The following is a 21,273-nucleotide window of genomic DNA, read 5'->3' as shown; positions in this document are numbered from 1 at the left end:
GCTGTTCCCGTGAGAAATGCTGAACCAACAGTCTGGGGACCATAGACTTGTGTCTCCCACGAGGGGCAGCAGCAGGACAAGCACCCTTGGCCCACCTGAGGCCAGCCAGTGTGAGCCACCCTCCAGACTGTTTGCTCGTGAGGAGCTACACGACAGCCTATGGCAGTGACCGGCAGTCCAGGAGACCGGCAGCACACCTGAGCCGCTCCGAGCATCGGGATACTCTGTGCCTTCAGTGTCTCCTCTTTGCCTGCCAAGATGTTCCCTTCCATTTATGAGAGACCCATGCGGGAGAGGCTCGGACATAGACCCTGTGAATGCCAGATACTGTCCCATCCAAACCTGCGTCTGCCCCACCAAGTAAACATTATGGTGCTATGAATATCCTATGTTCCTTCCACCCTTCATGCCCACCCTGTATAAGCACCAGTGCCTTTTTACACAGCTCAGAGCCTGCTCCATACCTATGGAAGCCTTGCATGCAAGTGCCCGTCAGGCAGCTTGCTATGTGATGATCTCAGGCTTCGGAGCTGGGGCTGTCATTTTACTTGACTGGAGGCTGTTTCCCTTACTTTGACCTTACCAGTGGACAGTTCCAGTAATAATCAAAAATGGCTCATAACACTACGAAGGGAGTGGCAGAAGCAGACCCTTTGTGAGCCACACACATACACACATATTCGTTAGTCTTTGGAAAGAAAAGAGAGATAAAATCAGCAGCAGACATTAGGACTTAAGATTTCCTCCCTGGGTTTCTAACTTGGTGGTATGTAATGAAAAGAGACTTTGTAAAACAGAAGGAAAATAATTAGATCCCTTAAGTTTTTGCATCTAAATTGATGCAGACACTATAAACAAGTATTAGTCTAAGAACTCCACAGGCATCTGCAATTTCAGAGCCACTTCAGATTTTACAAATCACAGAATCTACTCTGGATTTTCATCAGAAGTATTAGCACTGATTTCTTACTAAACTTCCATTTAGTTGCATAAGGGAATAAATTTAATATTCTCTTTCCCTGTTTTGGGTTTTAGTCCTTCCATCGTGCTGCATGGAGGTATGATTTATTTGTCCTTGTAAGAACCCATAATTAAAGTACAGATTGATTACACAATGTCTGACATAGCTGCAGACTCTATGCATTGCAAGTCAGTTTTGAACTTAGGGAGTATGACACAGCTGAGACTGCATATGGTTTAGTGTTATATGGGAGGAATTTATGGGAGATACTTGGAAGCAGAAATCAGATTAAAAGAGAGAATTATTATTTTTTGCTTGCCTAAATGTGAACATAAATAAGGCTATACATAGATTTTCTGCATTAGTCAAGGAAAAGGATTATGAACACTTCCTCTAAGCGATGGCATTAAATGTTCACTTGACTTGTGAAAAGCTTTATTCTGTGATTTAAAAAACAGTGACATAGTTATTAGGCCAAACTGACCTGTATTACTTTAAATGTTTGCCACACGCATGGAAAATTATTAGAGCACAATTGAATACGGAGCATTCAATTGACATATGAATAGTTCTGAATTCCTTCTCTGGGGTAAAGTTTCAAAAAATACCAAAGAGTGTAATCAATTTAAAAGCAGGACTAACCCATCAGTAAAGCAGAGATAGTATTCATTCAGGCACTGCAAACACATTTGAATATGGAAACATATTTCAGCCTCAGGCTTCCAAGAAACACTTACATAGGATGGGGAGAAAATGGCTGTAAAATGTCAGCTACCTTGACGGTCTTTTTACTAAGCGAGGAAGTAACCTGAATCTGTTTTGCCTGCAGATCTGGATTTACCTGTCATAGAAATGAGAGAATGCCTTTGCTGGGAGTTAATAAAAAAAAAGTAGAGGCTGAATTCAGTCCTTTTCCTGTCCAACACTTGCTGAGACTTTATTAGCCAGCATTGTTCACATCTGCTTATAGGGAGCACACCAGAGGAGCATGTGATCCAGCTGTTGCTATGGTATCTAGTGGGATTTAAAGAGAACAGCAGAAGAAACAGCGGCAAGAACCCCTCCAGCTGACACCTGAGTTAAAGGGACATTGCCAAAAATGATGAGTTGAACATCCTTAACCTTTATTTGTCAGTTTTTTCTGAAGGAATTGAGTATTTAGCAGTCCAGTGAGAATTAAGAGCACCTGGAGCCTCTGGGGGAAAGGATAACAATACCAACAATACTGTCATGCGATTTCTTTTTAAATGCCTCCTTAATTTAGCAGAATGACATCTGCTCTGAACTGAGCTCTGAAAACATTCAGTAGGTCTAGCTCATCATCAGTGCAAGAGGATAGATACCTAGTTCATTACAGAAATCAATGCGTAGCCGAGGGCACAACAGCTAGCACCCTGAACCAACCTTTCCGTGTCTCTCAAGGGGAACCTTGTTCCCCAGATAATTCCCAAAGCAATACTGCTCACCCTAATGCCCTGCTGCTGCATTATGCATACAGCCTATCAGAAAAACAGACATACAGAATGAGGTACACACAAAAATCTGTTTTGGGGACTGTTTTTCCATCTTCTTCTTCAGACAGAGGTTTTCCAAGAGCTGTTAACTACTAAGCAATGAAACTCCAACGAGTGTTTGTTTGGCTGAGCACAATGCTCATCCTTTTGTGAGCCAGCCAGCAATTTGGAGCCTGCAAAGCCTCGGGAGACTGGGCTTTCCTCTCATTTCTGCTGGTACTTCCCTTCAGTGGGTTGGTCAGAAATACTGGGATTACTGTTCTGGCTCTGTTGCATGCCTGTGGCCAGCTAGGCTCAGCCTGTGATAATCGGTTTTGTGAAAGTGAAAACAATGTACTACGCATGGAGCATCCCTTGCTCTGGGCCCTGGAAGACATCCATGGATAAGAGAGCACCTATTTGAGATGATGTTATACTTGGTCATAAAGTGGCTGTGAAGCAGCTGTCCTTGCTCCTGGGGAAGTTTTCTGTTTCTGCCATCCCATCCTTGAAGTCTCAGGGCTACTTTCTATGCCTGGGCATTAGCCTACAGCCACCCAACATGCTCTGAGGCGGAGGGACTCTGAGGCCAAAGCCCAACAGAGGCCAGAGCGATGAGCACTCAGGGAGCTCAGTCTGCCATGTTGCTCTACCCACCTGCCCAGGGGAGGCTATAAATCTCCTCACTGAATGCTTGTCCTTCCCCTCTGCCATGGTGTGGCTGTGGGTGACTGTAGTAGCATCCAGGAGAGCCTACAGAACTTGCCCCTCTGCGGTGCTCTGGCTGGTTCTTGGGAACCAGTGTACCAAGGGGTGCCAGTGTCCCCCCAGCTGGGAAGAGCTGAGGTTTGGGATTTCACCTAGTTGTGGATGAAGTTTCAAGTGAGGCTGATTTTGTCCTGATGCTTCCTCCATTTCTAGCATTAGCCTTGATGATGATAACCTCTGAGAGCCACCACCACGTCCGCTGTGTAGCTGCAAAACTACTGTGCGTTCCTTGCAAAGACAGAGGACCAGACGTGATGCTAATGAAAGAACAACGCATGCTGTGTTGAATGAAAACAATGAAGGAATCTGCTTTCCTGACTTGAACACAGATAGTTTGCTCTGCCAAAGCTAGGAGAGAGCTTAAAAATGTATATCTTCTCGCTGGTTCCTTTTGAATATTATAGACTTCATGAATTAATCAGGAGAATACTTGGTGTAGTAGGTGGAGATATGAGAGGCTGTTTATGTTCAGCAGGAACACAAAATGCTTTGTAAAATTAATCTATAAAACAAAGACTTGCAAGAATTGTATGCAGTTTAATAGCTCACTTATACAACTTGATGATAAAATATGCATAATCCAATATTATATGGCTTTTTTTCCCCTGACAGAATATGAATAATTTAAGGTATTTTTTTTCAGCCACAAACCCCTTGCCATGACCTAGTCAAATATTATCATCCTAGAATGTATAACCCTGCAAACCAAACCAGGAGACATCCCACTCTGCATAAGTAGTCCTGCTATGCACATGTGACAGAACAGCAGGGCTGGGCTAAGAGCTTCGATAAGAAGAAGTGGCTCTCATATGCTTCCAAGATATTTCTTATAATTGGCCTCTGAAAGTTCATCTGCTAATTCCACAGTAGAGGAAGGCTGTAACTTTTAGTAACACGGAAAGAGGCACTTCATGGCAACACTCCTCAGTTCAGGAGTGCCAACAAGCCAGCTTATCAAAATGCAGATAAAGAAGCAACAGAAAAGAAGTTTGGGAGCTTCTGCTGAAGGGCTGTTCAGTGCACTGGTGAACGGAGTGAGCAGAAGGCAGGAAACTCTGCAGTTAGTGAGGCTGCTGCCTAGGTCGTGTCTGCCCCTTGCTCTGCCCCTAACCATTCAACCTCTCTTCCACTCTGTCTGGCACTAAACCTTTGCAAGCTTCTTCCTGTTGATTCCACAGAATACTAATGTCTGTCTTTTTTCTTGTTTTGATTAATTTTGGTCGTTTAGGGCAAAATTACGGCCTTCCTTCAAGAAAGGCAGACCTTTGCCAGGGACACTACTGGACGTGGGAATTTGTCCCTGATATACAGTCCCTGATATCTTTCTTTTTCATACAGAAGCTACTTAATTGCACTGTCTATTGGCATCACAAGTGACTATTTCCAGTCCATTTTTTTCCTTTGTCTATGTATTTTTGCATCTTCACCTCGGCTTTCTTTGCCTAAAACTTTCAACAAGCAGAAGTGCTTTTCAATAAAAAAAGCTATTTAAGCCACAAGAATTTTCTCTGCCTTCTGCTTCTGTATATCGTGTGGACTTCTCCTTCTCTTCCCACATCCTCTACACCTTTGTATTTGCCTTTCTGTGCTTCTGCTGCTCAGCCTGTGTACTAGTGTGATCTCACCTTTGCTACAGTTCTTAGTCATTTCCCTCCTGCCCCTTGCAATCCCATTTCTCTTCACTCCCTAGCTGCCAGCTCTCTATATCCCTGCATATGCAGCAGCCTCCTGTTGCCATTTCCACATATACAGTAGGAGGTTACAAATATATATATTGATCCAGTCAGCTCTTGAGTGGCTGTTCAGCTGCAGAGATTTCCGTCTCTCATTATTCCAATGGGCAAGTGGAATAGAAACCTATTGACATGGGAGAATATGAAGGTCTAGACTGGCATGAGCAAACTAGTCAGAGGTGACACCGTGCATGCCCTGTATGTCCCCAAATGTACTCTCATGTCTATTTTAAATTCCTACTCATTTGGAGACCAAGGAGATTACTCTCAATAAACAATTTGCTTGAAAAATATCCTTTGTAGTCTTGGTGGTTTAGTGAGCATTGCTCAGTTACCCTAAAATATTTCCTTAGTTACATTTTTATTAAGATGCCCAGAGTGTCTTGAGTATGAGGTAGGTTCCCAGGAATTAAAGATTAACACCATCACGGTTTCCCTGGAGATTTCAGAACACGAAAGGGCAGATTGCTGGTGTACAGAAGGCAAACTCCTGTTATGGCAACATGTTCACAGCTGTTATGAAGGGAGGCAAAGCCTTGCAAAGTGAGGTCAATAAACCAGACAGTAAATCAAGTTTATGAAAGTCGTGACTGGTGGGACTACATTAAAATGTTATCTGGGAAATGTATGACAGCCATGGATGAAATAACTTTTGTCTCAGGAAGGCGGGTGGGAGCAGATTGATTTAATCTGTTGAGAAGCAGGGAAGAAACACTGAATATTGATACTTTGGGAACTGTCTATTGACTAAATGACAGTGAGAGTTGGGGCAAAACAATATGTAGTGGCAACACACACAATGCTCTGTTTAAAAGTTCTTATGTGACAGAAATGGAAATGAAGTTTTGCAAAGAGGCTTGTTCTTCTGGAGAATCCCACTCTTTTTTTTCCTGTGTTTTATACTTTCTAGAGCTCATAGTGTGTTTTGTTTGCCAAATGTACCTACCTATTTCCCAGTGAGAAGCAATATTTTTTTTTCAATATAGGGAACAGGTGATATTAAGAAAGGATTCTGAGCATGATGGCAGGGAAGTTAAATGTGTTGAATCTTTGTACCAAGTTTCACATATGGTTTTCAGAATTAGCTCCAGTGAACATATACTTCTGTTTGGAACCTAAATTTCAGTTAGTTCAATTTCCAATAACTAATAGTTAAAAAGATAAATAATAAAGTTAGTAAGTCCAATTATTCTCTGTATAAATACTCTAAACAGGCTTGAAATCTGGTAAATGAATGTGGTGATTTACTTGAAAAGTAAGTGGGCAGTGGGCTGGTTTATCAGAAACAAATGATCCTTCCCCAGTACTTGCTAACTTCCTCTGAAAGCTGTAACTGTTGCTGTTTTGCAGCAAGATACTCTGAACACAGAGAACAAAGTGTTAAATGGCTGTGTTCCAAGCACACGGTAGTGGCTTTGTTATGACCTAACTACACACACTATGTATGGCAGCGTTTTTAAGGAGCAGTAATGACTTTTATTAGACCAATATAATTGGAAAACCAGGCAAGTTTTCTTCAAGTCTAGAATAAAAGCAGTTGCCCTCAAAGCTAAACACAGGTGGAGAACAATTGCTGTGAATTTAATTTTCAAACCTCTGTAAGATTCTTTGTTTCAAGTTGCCTTAAGATTTGCAGCTCCCTAATACAAAATTAATTTAAGCTCCAAATTTGAGCATCCACCTGATTTTTCTGCATGCAACGGTTTTGCTGCCTGGCAGCTGTTTTAATCTGCAAGCATTAATAGTACATGTGATATGCTGTTTTATAAAGACCACTTATTGCACAGCACTTAAGGTATAAAACATACTCAGCTGACACAAGAGTACTGTGGTTCCAACCCCAAAGAACTCAGGCATCTTTAAAACTTACTCCTTACAGCTTATGGCTATGAGTAAACTGTCTTTGTTAGCTGGGTTTGAGTTCAGGCTTGTTCCCAAGCTGAGTGCTATGGAAAGCTATAGAAATCTACAGAAACAAGACCAAACTGGAAGGAGCACAAATTAAAAGAGGAAAAGGAGGGGTGTGCCAATGAGGTCTGTAACCTGTTTCGTCCCTGGAGGGTGCCTGAAGTGCACTACCATGGAGAGTTCGCTACTCCTAAATACAGAAATTTCAAAGATGTTATGTGTTGCCCTCGGTTACTGGAAACCCCTTCTAAAGCAAAGGAATCATCCAGCCTAAAAGCAGTAACACTGGCAGATCCAGTTCAAGTTCTTTGATCAAATAGTGACAGCCCAAAACATTACTCTGAGTGGTGCCAGTTCTATCCTGCGCTTCAAGGGAACAGCAAAGCACCATTATTTGAATTACACATTTGGTCCCCAGGCTGCATTAAGCCCTTAGAAAAGGCTCTCAAACTTCATATCCCTAAAAGTAGTAGACGAAATAAAGAGAAACATGAAGGACAGGGGAAAGAGAAGAGCTCTACCAAATTAGAGAACACATATTAGACTTTGTTTCTCCTGAGAATGCTGTCTGCCAGGTTGGTATAAAATGCTGGTGTTCAAACACAAGTCTGCTCATTTAGAGTTCAGGCTGTACAACAGCGCTTAGCTAACAGATGTTTCTGAATGTAAAAGGACACTCTTGTCTGTAGGACTTGCATGCTCCAATGGTATCTAGCCATTAAAATAAAATTATAGAATCAGGAAGAACCAAACTTCATGTAGTAACACCTGTAGGATCCACAAGTGAGGCAAGAGCCATTTATAATCATCCTGCTTGTCCTAAGTGCTAGATCATATTACACCAAGATTTTCTGTAGATGCTCCAAGCACAACAAGGAAACAACAACAACAAAGGAGAACAGAGGCAGTAGAACTTAAAAAACTGTTCAGCCGCGTCTGCTCTTTACAACAGTCGCTATTACGTACACACACTCACTTGTCTTCCCTGTCTCTCCTGAGTCAAAGACTAAATCAGATTCAGCCAGAAGGTGGCCTAATTAGATTGCTTTTATATTTAAGGTAGTACCACCTGGAGTCATTAACACTATAAATTATAGGAGTTCTCTCATGACAGAGCACTACAGTGCTTGATGAATAGGAGGCAGAGCTGAGTGGCTTTAGAAATCAAGACAGAAGGAATCAGAAGAGCACGGGAGACTTCTGGGGCTGCATCTCAGTGGGTTTTATGAAAGAACATTATGTATTAAGAACAAGAGGGTGGCTTAGACAACAAAACATCAGCATGGATAATGTTTATGCTTTATGGACTCAGCATGAAGTTTTAGGCTCTTCATTTTCTTTTCATTTCAGTTTTAGTGCCTTCATTTTCAAAACAGGGGGAAAAAAGGAAAGGTTTCCCAGATATGTGATATTTTTAATACCAAACAACACTGCTATATGGCTATCTTATCAAAATGCCTGGGCCACACATAGTTCCTGGCTCCTCATTTCTCTGAGAAAGTTCCAGTAAGACACAGGAGCAGAGAAGACAGAGACAGAGTCTTTGCCTGTTATTGCTGCTCTTCAGAGGTATGGAAGCACTAAGACGTTACACAGCAAACCCCTCAGCAGGGACTGGTGATATGGGGTGGCCAACTTCAACCACTTTTGCATGGTCTGATTTAAAAGGACCCTGGCATTTAACATCATATGAAAATAAGGCCTTGTTATGATGCATCTACACATGCACCCAGAAATCAAACCACTGTTCAAAAACATCCTCACCAGGAGCTTTATCCACAAAGAGCTTATGCAAAGCACAACTGTCAGAAGTCTGACATCTGACAGATGTGCAGGTTAGCCAATCCATATATGAAGCAGGAATAAACTAGGAAATTGAGCTAGATACAGGACAGCATCAGGAAGAAAGAGAAAGGCACAAATGTAGGAATGTGTCTGAGGATGGAGTGGAAAACACATAGCCAAATTACGTTAAGTGGTATTTTTTTATCAGAAAGCCAACACAGCTATAAATCAGAGAACTGAAATTCCATACACAGGATATTATTTGCATAACTGAAGTTTCCAAATGATGGAAGTATGGGATCCTTTTTAAGATTCACAAGAACTGTGTGACCCTGCCACACCTTCCATCATGTGGCAGATGATCATCCATCACCACAGGCAAGAACAGAGTTCTGTCTTTTGCGCTGTGGGAGCAGTTGATTTGGATGCCTGGGAAAAAAAAATATATATATAATGCTTGGGAAGCACTTTCAACATGAAGTTAACTTACTTTCACAGAATGCAAATGGTCATGGAGATGACACTGAAGGCCAAAATCTGCAGCCTGTCTGTATCAGGACACAGTGGTGAGATAAAGAATGAGCCCAGAAGTGGATTTTGAGAAAAAAAGAGGCATTTTTGACACAACCAGGCTTCCCATACAGTAAATGATGTGGTTGTTTCAAAAATTATTTTTAAAGAAAATGGTCAAATTAGCTCTTTTGGTATTTTTCTTTTGATTTCATTTCCCTTTGTGTCTCCACTGCTAAATGTTATATAGTTTGAAATAAATAATAGTCAGTTCCACCGTGTTTGCCAAAGGTATTACAAAGCACAGAAGGGTTGTCATGGAGACAGAAATTCTTAAGTGAAGCAATTGAATCCCTAAAATATTTAAGCAACACTTACTCTGCAGGACAAACATGAAGTAGAATATTTGCGACAAGAAGCTAGGTTGGAATTTCTCATGTTGAAATTGAAAAAGAAAATAAACCAAAACCCGTCTTGGGAAATAAAACCAAGTGGCTGCTAGCTGTGTTTAAATGAGAAAAAAATGTGCACAGCCACTTTCATGTCTACACAAGGCCGTGTCAACTCATCACAGAAAAAGAAATAAGCATAGCTACATCTGTGACTTTCACCTGCTTCCTGGCTGAAGCGGTGTGACGTGTCTTTTCTGATGAGGAAAGCAGGTTTCTCTGGGTGGTTCAAACCATCACGAAGAATGAACTGTATTTTCACTTTGTCTGCCATTTCTTTTTGAGTGACTGCTTAACCTACTGAGTTGACGCAGTGAGTCAGTGATACGCAAAGGCATAGGCGCCTTGTAAGAGGACACTGAAGAGGTAGCTCAGACCTACAGAAATCTAATTCATACCTAGCATTGTTTTAATACCAAACCTTCCCAGACCTGAAATAACACAAGGGGCAGCTGCCAAAGGCAATCTGTTGATTGCCTTTTTCATGACACTTAATTAAGCTAGCTTTGACCTGGTAATTACATCTACAAGCAAAAGGGATGTGTTTTGTGGGACAAAAATTGAATAGATGAATTCAAAGTGTACCCACCAAACTGACTGTGTCCAGCACTGCTGGGAGGTATTAGGAGATGAATTTTGACCAGGTTTCCAGTTTTTCCCATTATTCCTGGCCCTTATTGCTCCTTTCTGACAGGTTTCTTTTTCTCCTCTCTTTGTATCATGTAGTCATTTCCTCTCCTCACTTTGCATTAAGCAACAAGGGGAGAATTTACAAGGAATCAGAGGAAAGGAGCAAAACACTGGCTAAAAAGAAGAAAGCAGAAATGGAAATCTGAACAGATGTCTCAAGCAAAACTCCCATGGACCTTCCCTGGGATATCTGCCCAAGTAAGGGAGCATGGGGAGGGCAGGAAGCGGCCTAGAGAGATCTTTAAAATATTGCAGAGCTTGTAGTTAATTCAGATCAAGTGTTCCTGGGGACAGTTTGTGGTAATAAGGAGAATGTACTGGAGGTGTAGGAGGGACACATAGTTTTTGCAATATCACTGCTTTCCCAGGCTCTCCTGAGTCTGTAGTTTTGAAAGCTGTATGTTTTAATCCTCAGGAGAATACCGACTGGAAAATGAAAAGGTTTGGTGTGAGACAATTTATGGCAGGCCAAATACCACAAATTTATCCCTTTGGCCTTATAATAAATCCCCCACTGATTAATGCAGCTTCCTAAAGTTACTGATAAAGAAGCCCTGCATTCCCTGAAAAGGGTGAATGGTTAGAGGGCTGCAGCTCTGAGAGCTAACATCCACAGCATGCATAATGCAAGTGCCTCCCCACCTCCGGTTGCTAATTGACAGAGAAAAGGAGATGGGCAGTAAGTAAAGGTACCTCATCTGATAACTGGCCTACCCCCACATAAACCATTGATAGGTGATACTTGTCAGCTGATGGAGGGTAATACAGGACACTGCATTGTTACACCTTGGCACCCCCACAGTAAGTTTGTGTCCTCTCTTAATCCTGGCTTCCTGCTTCCTCTCCTTGTTTTCCTGGCTCTGAATGTTTCAAACCTTGCCTCCCTGTTTTTCCTTTCTCATTCCTGATGAAGGCTTCTCCAGGTCTCTCAAACAACATCAAGGCTTTTTTAGCACCAGTGTTTACACCTCCCAGTAGCAACTTGCTCCTCCTCTCTTATTCACATGCCAGACTTCTACCTCTTCTTTATGCTTGTTCTGCTTGACAACCTCTCTTTCACAAAGCATTTACAGCAATGCTGCTCCCCCGAAATACATGAATGTCTCAGCACTCATTCTACTATTTTGCAGAAGGCTCTTACAAGTTTGAAAAGTCAGTGGTTATCTCACACAGCTCAGGGAACTGATTGGCTTTTTAAAGCGCTGACCTCTGGGTACGTGCAGATTAAATGCAAGGATCCACTTTCCAAAGCATGCGCGATGGGGCTTCAGGGGAACAAGTGAGCAATTATATAGTGACTTCGCCAGTGTATCACTGTTATGGGTCCTCTGGGCTACTCAAGTAGTCCAGAGTAATCAGGGGGCATTTTGTTCTGGGTACAAAGGCCTTCCTCTCTCACGCACTCCTGATGCCATTCTTGCACGCTGGGGGCTGCGCCACAGACCAGCAGGATCACTCTGTTCACCACCAGCCTTTATTCCACAAGGTTACTCCAAATAGTCACTGGGAGGGTGACAGACCTCCGTCCTCGGGACGCGCAGCACGCACAAGCCACCGCAGTTGGAATCGGGGTCTGGATTTCACAGCTCACATGAGTTTCTGCAGTCCTCGCCCAGCCTTAAAGTTGATGGAGCTTTTGAGCAGGTTCACGCTTTGAGCTGGCCTTAGCACAAAGATGGCACTACTTAAACAGCTATACAAATACTAAAAACTTTTCATTAGTTATCAGGCCTAGAGAACACATCCAGCTCTCACAAAGCACTCTCTTCTCCTCTACACATGCAAACACTGTAATTTTTGTATTATGCTGATTCAGTAATGGATCATTTGGTAATCATTCATTAACTGAAACACTCATGTCCAACAGCAGCATAGTATCTCATCTCTGCACCTTCAGAAACTCTCAAGAGATGATTGAAAAGCCCCAAGCCCTCAGAAATGTCAGAGTCTGGGAATCCTTTTGTTTTAAATGAAACTAAAGACCAATCTTTTCCCTGAAATGCTCAGCTTGTTCTGAATGTCTGTTTAAATCAAATACAGATATGCTCTCTTCTTTCTGCAGAGCCATTTGCCTGCTCAGAGACAGAGGAAAGAATGTTGCAACATAAGTGCATGCACATCTCCACATAAAACAAACCTCACACCCAGGTCTGCAATCAGTTGGGTGTCTAGGGGGTGAGGAGGTATTTTAACAATGCTGCAGCTTGTTGGAAGAGAAAGAAGGGGAGGAAGTGGAGAAGGCATGGGGGCCAGAAAAAAGAGAGCAGATTTTTCATTATAAGGATGACATTTACAAATACCATTCCCTTTGGGTGAAGTTACATTTAAGCTAGACAGCTCAGACAATATTAAAACTGAGATGAGGCTTCATTTCTGGAGTGCTTTTCTTCTGAGGAACCTGAAACACTTTCAGAGAAGCATGAATTAAGCCTCACAGCAGCAGCGTGTATGAAGCAACGATTATTCCCCGTTTAGTAGATGGGGTATAAAAATGCAAAGAGGTCACGTGAGTGGTTCAAGGGCGTACAGGAAGTCTGTGGCACAGCACAGAAATAGAATCCAGACCTCTTGACTCCTAGACTTGTACTTTAACCACAAACTCATCCTTCTTCCCTTAAAAATTCAAGAAGTTGAAAGCCACGCAGCATCAACAAGTCAAAGATCTGAGCAATGCTTGCCTTAGATTTTGTAAGTATATACCTAAAATAGTATATGCTTAGACAGGAAAAGATAATTACTTGGGGCATTACATAGTAAGGGTAGTATAAATGCCAAATTTGTTTTCTTCCTTGGTGCGCTGCTGGAGTAGGACTCCCTGAGTTCATTCTTGTTCCCAGCTGGGAAAGGCTTTCAGGAAATGGAGTTGGGAGAGGACAGTTAGTGCATGTTTGTTGACCTGGACCTTTCTTACTTCAATCAATGAGATATTTACAAGAAAAATAAATAAATATGCATAAGTGTTTTGCACTCTGATGAAGATGACGCTAAAAGGAGAATGCAGGAGCAAAGGATGAGCTTTTTTATCTGTAGCAAAAGCTTCTACGGAGTTTAAAAAAAGATGTTAAATTATAACAGAAAGAAAAAACAAATAAGCCTGGAAAGATTGTTGCTTATTAACACGTTTGAACTGAGGCATGGCAGCAAAGATCATCTATTTCTGAAGTATAATTCTTCAGTGTTAAACAGGAAAGGCTACTCTCAAGAGAGATTTCTAAAATGAAAAGTTGCTTGTGTTTTCACTGGTTAATGCTTAAAATCTGTCTTCTGGGTTCAATTCGCCAGCTTAAAGCATCATACAAAGAAGGCAATTTTAGACAAGTCTAACCTTCTTTCATGACTAAGGAAAAAAAAATTCAGTTATGTTTTCCAGCGTTCAATCACCGTGCAGGTTTGTGTGACACTGGCTATTTACTTTTGGTCTGAAACAAGGCCCTTCACAGAGACTGGTATGTGCTCTTTACTGAGATATCATTGAATTTCAAGACACAGCTGCATCTCCAGTACTGTTAGTTTGGTTGGAAGGCATTAGTCTCAAAACCAGGGAGAGACAGAAAACATTTGCTTCCCCTAAGTGGTTGGTCTTGGGTGAGGACTAGTAACAGTAAATTAAAAGGGAGAGAAAAAGGAGAGACCTCTTGCTTTTCGGTTTTGTTTTGTTTTCTAGCTCTGGTATTTAAGGCCTATTTGTCTGAATGCATGTGTGTTCCGGGTCCTGATTTCTAGCCTCACTGTTTTAGAGTGGTACTTTAAAAAACATAATAGATTCCTTTTACTTGCCCAGCTCTCTTAGTGAGCAGTCTATTGCACTCAGCAATTGAAACATCAAATTAAACAAGACACCAATACTTCAAAAGCAGTGCTCCAGCTCAAAGATATGCAGAAAAAAGCTAATTTCTGGGCAGGTCCTTGGACGTGGAAGAACTGCTCTTCATACAGGGGTAAAGACAGACCTGCTTTTTGCCTCATTCCAAAGGAAAGGAGAGCTGCAGCCAGGCTGGCATGAGAGTCCAGTCCAAGCATATCATCTGGATGCCAGCCTTCCTCCTCACACTGAAGCAGTTCCTGATTTTATCTATACATGTATGCAACAAGATACAGACCAACAAATGTGAAGGGAAGAGAATCAGCACAAGACCAAGCTACCAGAATAGCCATATCCATTAGACATGTCCCCAGAGCAGAATTGCCACCCTTCATTAAGCCGTGGCCATTACTTGTTATTATTACTGAGTTTATATTGCGTCATTGGGGTTTTCCAGCTGTACAGCAACACAATGTCTAAGGATTTGCTGGGGGATGGGTTAGATTCATTTTCAAATTGGAACTAATCTATGCTAGGCAGACAGGCAGTTGAGGATAATTTATATTAAAGAGAAAATGCACAGTCAGATACATTCAGGTAGCAGCCAACAAAATGAAGACTCATGCGTCACTGGCTTCTGAAATTTTGTCCTTTTCCAAAGCCCCATCTTGACACCACACTGTGTGATTTGAGGGCCGTACCCTAGTTGCGCTTATTCTGTGGGCTGCAGGTTAGAAAATGGTGCCTTTTTGCTGCTCAGGATCATTCATACCTTCAAGCTTGATGGTCATTATAGTTCTGCAAGCAGGCAAACCTCTAAGCTGGGATCCCTTGCAGTCTAATGGCAACATGAATTACTGGATTTACCAATGAGATGTTACAGGAAACTGATAGAGGTAATTTGCAGAGAGAAGTAATCTGCCCAGATAAAATAAACATGGAGTTGAATCTTTGTACAAAACTCATTGCAAACCTGAAACAAGCTTCTTGTCATATGTTACCTGTTTTTAATCAGGGAAAATACAGTACAGGGCAGGTTTTCTAAACAGTGTGTATTTGTCTCTGTCTTATAGATAAAATTCTGTGGCTCTAAAATGGACTAGAATTTCATAAACCTGAACTGACAATAAGAAAGAGACTAAAGACATACAAAGGACGGTCTATGTTCACAGCATTAAAGGATATGTTCTCTGCTGTTGTGGTGCTGTGACTCAAATTACCAAGGTGCTGAAAAGCCAAAGGGACTCTCTCGCTGCATGGGTCTGCACTTCCACCAAGAGAATGATGATATTGTAGCATGACACATCAGTATACTCAGAGGTAGCATCGAACAGTGAGAAAAGGTCACACTGTATCTGATTCAAAACTGGTAGAAAATAGTACCTTGAAGATCCCCGCTGCACTCAGCAGAGGAGGGCTGAGTAAGTACGTGGAACACAACAGCACTCTGAGAAGCATTCATTCCTCTGTTAAAGTTTTGCTGCTGTTTGGTGCAGTACCAAAAAGACGGAAAGAACAGGGATCATTTCCTGTGGGATTTTTATTTTTCACCTTAGCAGCACAATCCCATTCTTTTTTAAAGACACTTGATTAATTAACTTTGTAGGTAAAAGCCAGTGAATGATATTTCATTTATGCCTTGCAGATTTAACAATCACTTTCATCACATTAGTCACCCAGAAAAATCTTCCTCGATATTGCCATTTGGGCAATATTGTTTCCATATCATTTCCAGAAGTTGCAGAATAGCTAGAATACAGCTGCTACCTATGATTATCTGGATGTATCCTATTACTTGTATTGCAATCATGTCTAGGTGACCTGGCGCAGATTGTGTTCCTCTGGGCTGGCTAGTTCTTGACACAGAAACATCCTTGCCCGAAGGGTTGTGAGAAATGGAAGAAGAGAACGTGAAGAAGACCTTTCAGGCTCAGCTCCCCAGACTTTTCCTTACCATGAAATGACACAGCAGTGTTTTCCTCTGTTACCATGGCATTCTGCAAACAACTCCAGCATACTAGCTGGAAATTAAGTGGGCAAACCTCTAAAAGTTTGGCAGTTTGAATAAACATCTGTGAGGATCTGGCTGGACTTGGGGACAGGCTGTCCTTTGCAAAAGAAACCACAGAAATTGGTAGAGACGCACCCCTTTTCTAAGGGCCTCTGCAGAGTCTAGAGGAAAGGGTATGAGGCAAATAAGATCTATATCCAGAAAAGGAGAGAGATGGGGGAGTGGCTGGAAAAAAGTGTCCCATGGAGGGGAATCCTGTACAGTGCAGAAATGTAGAAGGGATTAGAAAACAAAGAGATGAATGGAGGAGACCAGAGAGAGAGGTGCTCTCTATTCCACAAAGAAGAGCAGGATGCATATTATACTGCAGATGACAACTGCAGTGCCTTATGTATCACATGCGATCACACAATCATGGGTATCTTCCCAGGGAACCTCTCAGAAGGCTCCCAGGCCTGCAGTCTTGGAGAAGGGCAGGTTCTCCTGAAAGATATCAGCAGCTGCAAGAGAAGCAGGGACCAGAGCTGTAAGCTGAAGATACTAATGACCTGCAGTCTGGGCAAAATTTAGGAGTTCATTTAGGAAACCACTGGGGGCAGAAAGAAGCAGAGTGAACCCTGCTAGAACATTACATCATAAATAGCTGGAGTTGTCTGACTTTCCCAAGGCTATTCTTATTTCTATTCCTAAAGCTTCCTGTCGCAGGTTATGTGAGATTTTAAGTCAGCCTCTTGGGTGGGGATGGGCATTTTTTTTCTGAATAAGCACTACATAAAATAAGACATATATTGCTTCAGGTAGTGCCTCCCTTTCCAGGAAGGAGTGCTGTTCAGAAGGGACACGCAGTGATCACAGTGACAGTGGGGCCACTGGCCAACCTCCTCTCCTGGGTGACTTGGCTGAATGCGGCAGTGTCAGATGCCTTGCATCTGTGTGCTCCCATTCTTGCGCTGTTATGTATACATCCCAGTTGCAGCTGAGGCTGCAAGCAGGAATTACCCAAAATACCACAACAGCAGCTGTTTTGTTGGATGTTATAGAGCTGAAACCCAGGAGTACTGGAAATCTTCAAATAAAGCTTTTTCCCATAAAAGAAACTTTCAGATGCATGAGCCCTGAGTGTTTGTGAACAAGCAATGTTTGGCTAGTAAGCTTGCCCTTTTGATGTCTGCCACTTGCCATTTGATTTATAATAAATGTGTAATAACTTGCTGAATACCACAGAAACTCATGAGAACATTAATGCATGATTTGGTGGTAAAAGGGTGTATAATTTCATTGGAGTGCCACCATCAATCTGACCACATATCTTAGCAGGGCTTCTTTCCCTGGATAGATCGTTCTTGAGTAAAAAATTCCAAAACTGAGAGCAGTCCTTACTAAAAACTTTCATGGGTTTGAGAAGCCAGTGAGCAAGTGATATGATGCTCAAAACTCTGTGTGATGTGTAGTACGTTAATTTTACCAGACAGTCAAGGAACCTCCTTTTAGATGAAGTATTTCAAAGAAAACCAGGTCATTTGTTCCACAGGTGGCAGGATGCTGTGCGCAAATATTCTCCCTACATTTGTGATCTTAGAGTAAGGCAAAGAGACTTCACCTACAAAAGGTTCACAAAGCTTTACAAGTGCCGTATCTGCTCACTGTGACACATTATACACTTTCCAATGGCTATAGAAAGAGGGGCGTGAGGGGATTGTGATCCTAAGCAGGATTTGTACACCACCTAAACCCCTCGAGATGGATGTCTAACCAGTTAAAAGTCTCCATCACTAGAGGTGGAAACCTGTGGTCAGTCTGGTGCTCTGCTTGAGTACCCTTGCCTTTAGAAAGCTTTTCCTAATGCTGAAGTGTTGCTTGCTGCAGTGCAATCCCATCACTACTTGCCTTGCCTACGAGAGACATGGAGGACACGTGATTTCCTTCCTCTTTGCAGCAGCCTTCTGTGTATTCAACAACTGCTATTCTCCACTCAGTCCCCTCTTCTCTGAGTGAGCACAGACCCTTCAGTCCTTTCCAGACTTCTGACTGATCTTACTGCACTCCTCTCACCTCCTTCCAGCTGGGCACAGCTTTCTGGCTACACAGTGCCCCAACCACCACTTGCTACTCTAGCTAAGGCACTCCTGATGCAGAGCCAAGCTGAAGGATGACTTCACATAGCTTTCAGTCCAGTCTCCCAGTTTGTGCAGTGTGGTGTTTGCCTTTTTCATGGTATCAGTGATTTGTGTTTAGCCCGTGATCCATGAATGGGTCCTCACAGATCTTTTTTTTTTCCTTCTGCAGAGCTGCTATCTCACCTGTTGTTCCTCACTGCATACTCATGCTGCAGACTGCTCCTGCATGGCTAGTGAACCTTGTACTTTACAGTTTTTGTGTAAGACCAGCTCTACAGTTTGTTCAGTTTTTACCATTCGAATCCTATCCCCAACATGCCTGGAGTCCCTCCCACCCAGGGCTGTATGGAGATTTAAAAAGCAGACTCTATTCATCATCCAAGTTATTAATGAAAGTAATGAACAGTGCCAGGCCAGACCAGACTCCTGGGGAACTCAGAACAGAGGAGCTCAGTTTATCTTTCTGTTTTGACAGCAAATTGTCTGTAACTACTGAGCCTTGTTTCCAATCAGTTTGATACCCACTTTTCATCTGGCCATATTTCTCTTCCTTGCTTACATACAGCTCTGCCAAAAGCCTTATGAAAATCAAGATATATGGCATTTACTGCTTCTCCCTGTCAGCATGGTAAGGATTACCTCATCAAATGATGAAATTAGATGGTTTGACACGGTCTGTTCTTCAGAAAGCCATGTTTTTTTCCTCTAGGTACTTATGAATAATGGCTTGAGTAATTTTCCCAGTATTTTTGCAGGAACTGAAATAAGCTGATCTCTCTATAATGCTCTGACTCTTCTTTCCTCCTTTTTTAGAGAGAATTATTACATTTGCCCTCGTCCCTTCTTTGATATCTCACCTTTCTTGAGAGAACACAAACAGTTCTGAAATTACATCAGGTAATTCTCCAAGTAGTCTGGGGTATAATTCATCAAGCCCAGTTAATTTGAATATAGTTGGCTTCTTTATGCCCTTTCCAACCCATTCTCTCCTTATCCTAGGCGCAGATCATACTGCTTTGCTGCGGTGGTTACCTGCCTGCAGCTGGCTCCTGAAGACCCGGAGACAAAAACAGCACATGGCTTTCTTAGTAACATTGTCCCTTTCTGTTCAGTAATTAGCCGTTTCCTTGGGATTTGTTTCACTCTGAGTGTACCTGCAGAAGTGTTTCTTGTTACCCTTTAGGGAATTTGCTCATGTTACCTCATTTTGTGCTCTTGCTTTTGTGTTCAGTCCTATATGCTAGTGCCATGCTTGTGTACTCATCCTCAGTAATCCTCTAGTTTCTTAATACCTATCTTCTCTTTCTTAGCAGCCGTTCTCTTACATTTGCCTGGAGCAGGATCTTCCCAAACAAATCTCCGAATGTTTTAAAATATGCCTTCTTGAGGTCTATACTCTTTATTTTGCTGTCTTCCTTCTCCTTCAATTTCCAAAGGAAGGCCATGGAAGCTGGAAGCAGTTAGCTCCCCTGAAAATAAGACTTTAACTGTGTTTTTATTATTATGATCACAAGGCCAGCATTTTAACTGTACAGCAAGAAGAGCTCTAGGCCTCCTGTTTCTTCAGCATTATTGTAGAGATGTTTTCTGCCAGACTGCATTACAGCGCGGATGCCTCTCAAGCTTTCTTATCTGTGCATGGTATCTGATACAAGGTGCACAGAGTGCTTTGTGAAAGTTTTCAAAACTTGGCAGCATCTCCAGCTGCTAAAGTCTCTTGTGCTTCTAGTCCCCATCAGGATAAGGCAGTCTCATGTCATCAGGGTTTTCATGAATGCTACAGAGGCAGCTGATTATGTCACCCCCAGACACATTTGGTCTTGCTGGGAAACGTACAACTGCCTCCATGGGTTTTTAGCTACACCCATTAAAGTGCATTTACCCAGGTATAAATCACCAATGGCAACTGCCCACAGCGTAGCACAGCCGTATCTTTCTGAAATTGTATTCCATTTGAACACAGCTGCTACCTCATAGCAAAGATGGCTTTGAAAATTTAGATGGCAAACTAGAGAAGACTTGTGCGTGTGCTTCGCGGTGAGAGGGCACACTTAGAAGGCTTTAGGCCTTATGGTTTCAAGAGCCAAACTTAGCATATTTTTCAAGTTCTGAACCATTTGGATTAGAAACTGATCTCATGCCTTTCAGATAGTTCCTACACCTACGACATGTGAGATGATATGCCTGGAAGTCATCAAAATTCAGCCTTTGTCTGTCTTACTTGAACAATAGTGATGCTGACGGAACAACCACAAACGAAATAACAAATCAACAAGCTAATCTACATCCTTCCAGCATCACTTCCTAAAATGTGATGTAACCACATAAGCATACCACAGCCTATAGCTTACATGTCTCACATAAAACCTGAGCACCTGCAAACGTTAGGGAGCGTAGACCTAAAGTTAAAATTCGCAGGTTTACATTAACTGAAGAACACATACATCTCTTGCCTTGTTTTCTTGTTCTGTCCAGAACTAGAAGCAGCATTAGCTAGTTATTCCAAGGAAAAAAAAAAGCAAAAAAGCTTTATAACATTTCTGACCAGGATGGAATATTCCAGAAACCAAAATGTGGAGAGACAGTCTTCTCACATGGTCCGCAGTCCAGGCTTACCAGCTTAACAGAATTCAATAGGTCAAATAATGAGCTGGTATGAAATCCTGGCCCAATGGTTTTTCTGGGGCCAGGATTTCAGTCTGGCCAAACTGTGTCCAAATGCTGACATTTTTTAAAAAGCAGCAAATGTCATGCAGCGTTTTGTATATGAATATATTCATATTCAGACAAACAGGAATGTTTTTGGGCAAGGAAATATACATGGGGTGACTTTGCTGTCAGGCCAATAGGGACTCTGGAAGACACTGTCCCTACTGCATGTGAAAGGATGGACAAAGGAATACTCTGCAGTGCAGGCAGATAGTAGCCAAGTAGGGTGCTCTGCGGAGCTATGAATTTTGGTATGAGAGTCCATGACTCCCTATGTCCATAAGAGCTATCTTATTCTCAGCAAGATGCTATGAGCTGAAATGCTACTCGGCAGCAG

At 42.2% G+C, this 21,273-nt stretch overlaps 2 long non-coding RNA genes across 3 annotated transcripts in view; one reads left to right on the top strand and one right to left on the bottom strand.

Moving 5' to 3' along the window:
* LOC142414346 (uncharacterized) overlaps positions 1-21,273 on the bottom strand; it is a 188,778-nt gene that overhangs the window by 25,608 nt on the left and 141,897 nt on the right. The window lies entirely within an intron of this gene.
* On the top strand, positions 12,942-16,155 carry LOC142414848 (uncharacterized). The gene is made up of 3 exons (XR_012777236.1): positions 12,942-12,985; positions 15,173-15,520; positions 15,916-16,155. It is a non-coding gene; the product is annotated as an uncharacterized LOC142414848 (long non-coding RNA).

Source organism: Mycteria americana, chromosome 9, assembly GCF_035582795.1.
Source record: "Mycteria americana isolate JAX WOST 10 ecotype Jacksonville Zoo and Gardens chromosome 9, USCA_MyAme_1.0, whole genome shotgun sequence".
Classification (NCBI taxonomy): Eukaryota; Metazoa; Chordata; class Aves; order Ciconiiformes; family Ciconiidae; genus Mycteria; species Mycteria americana.
Note: the sequence above shows the minus strand (reverse complement) of the source record. Positions and strands in the feature narration are given on the sequence as shown.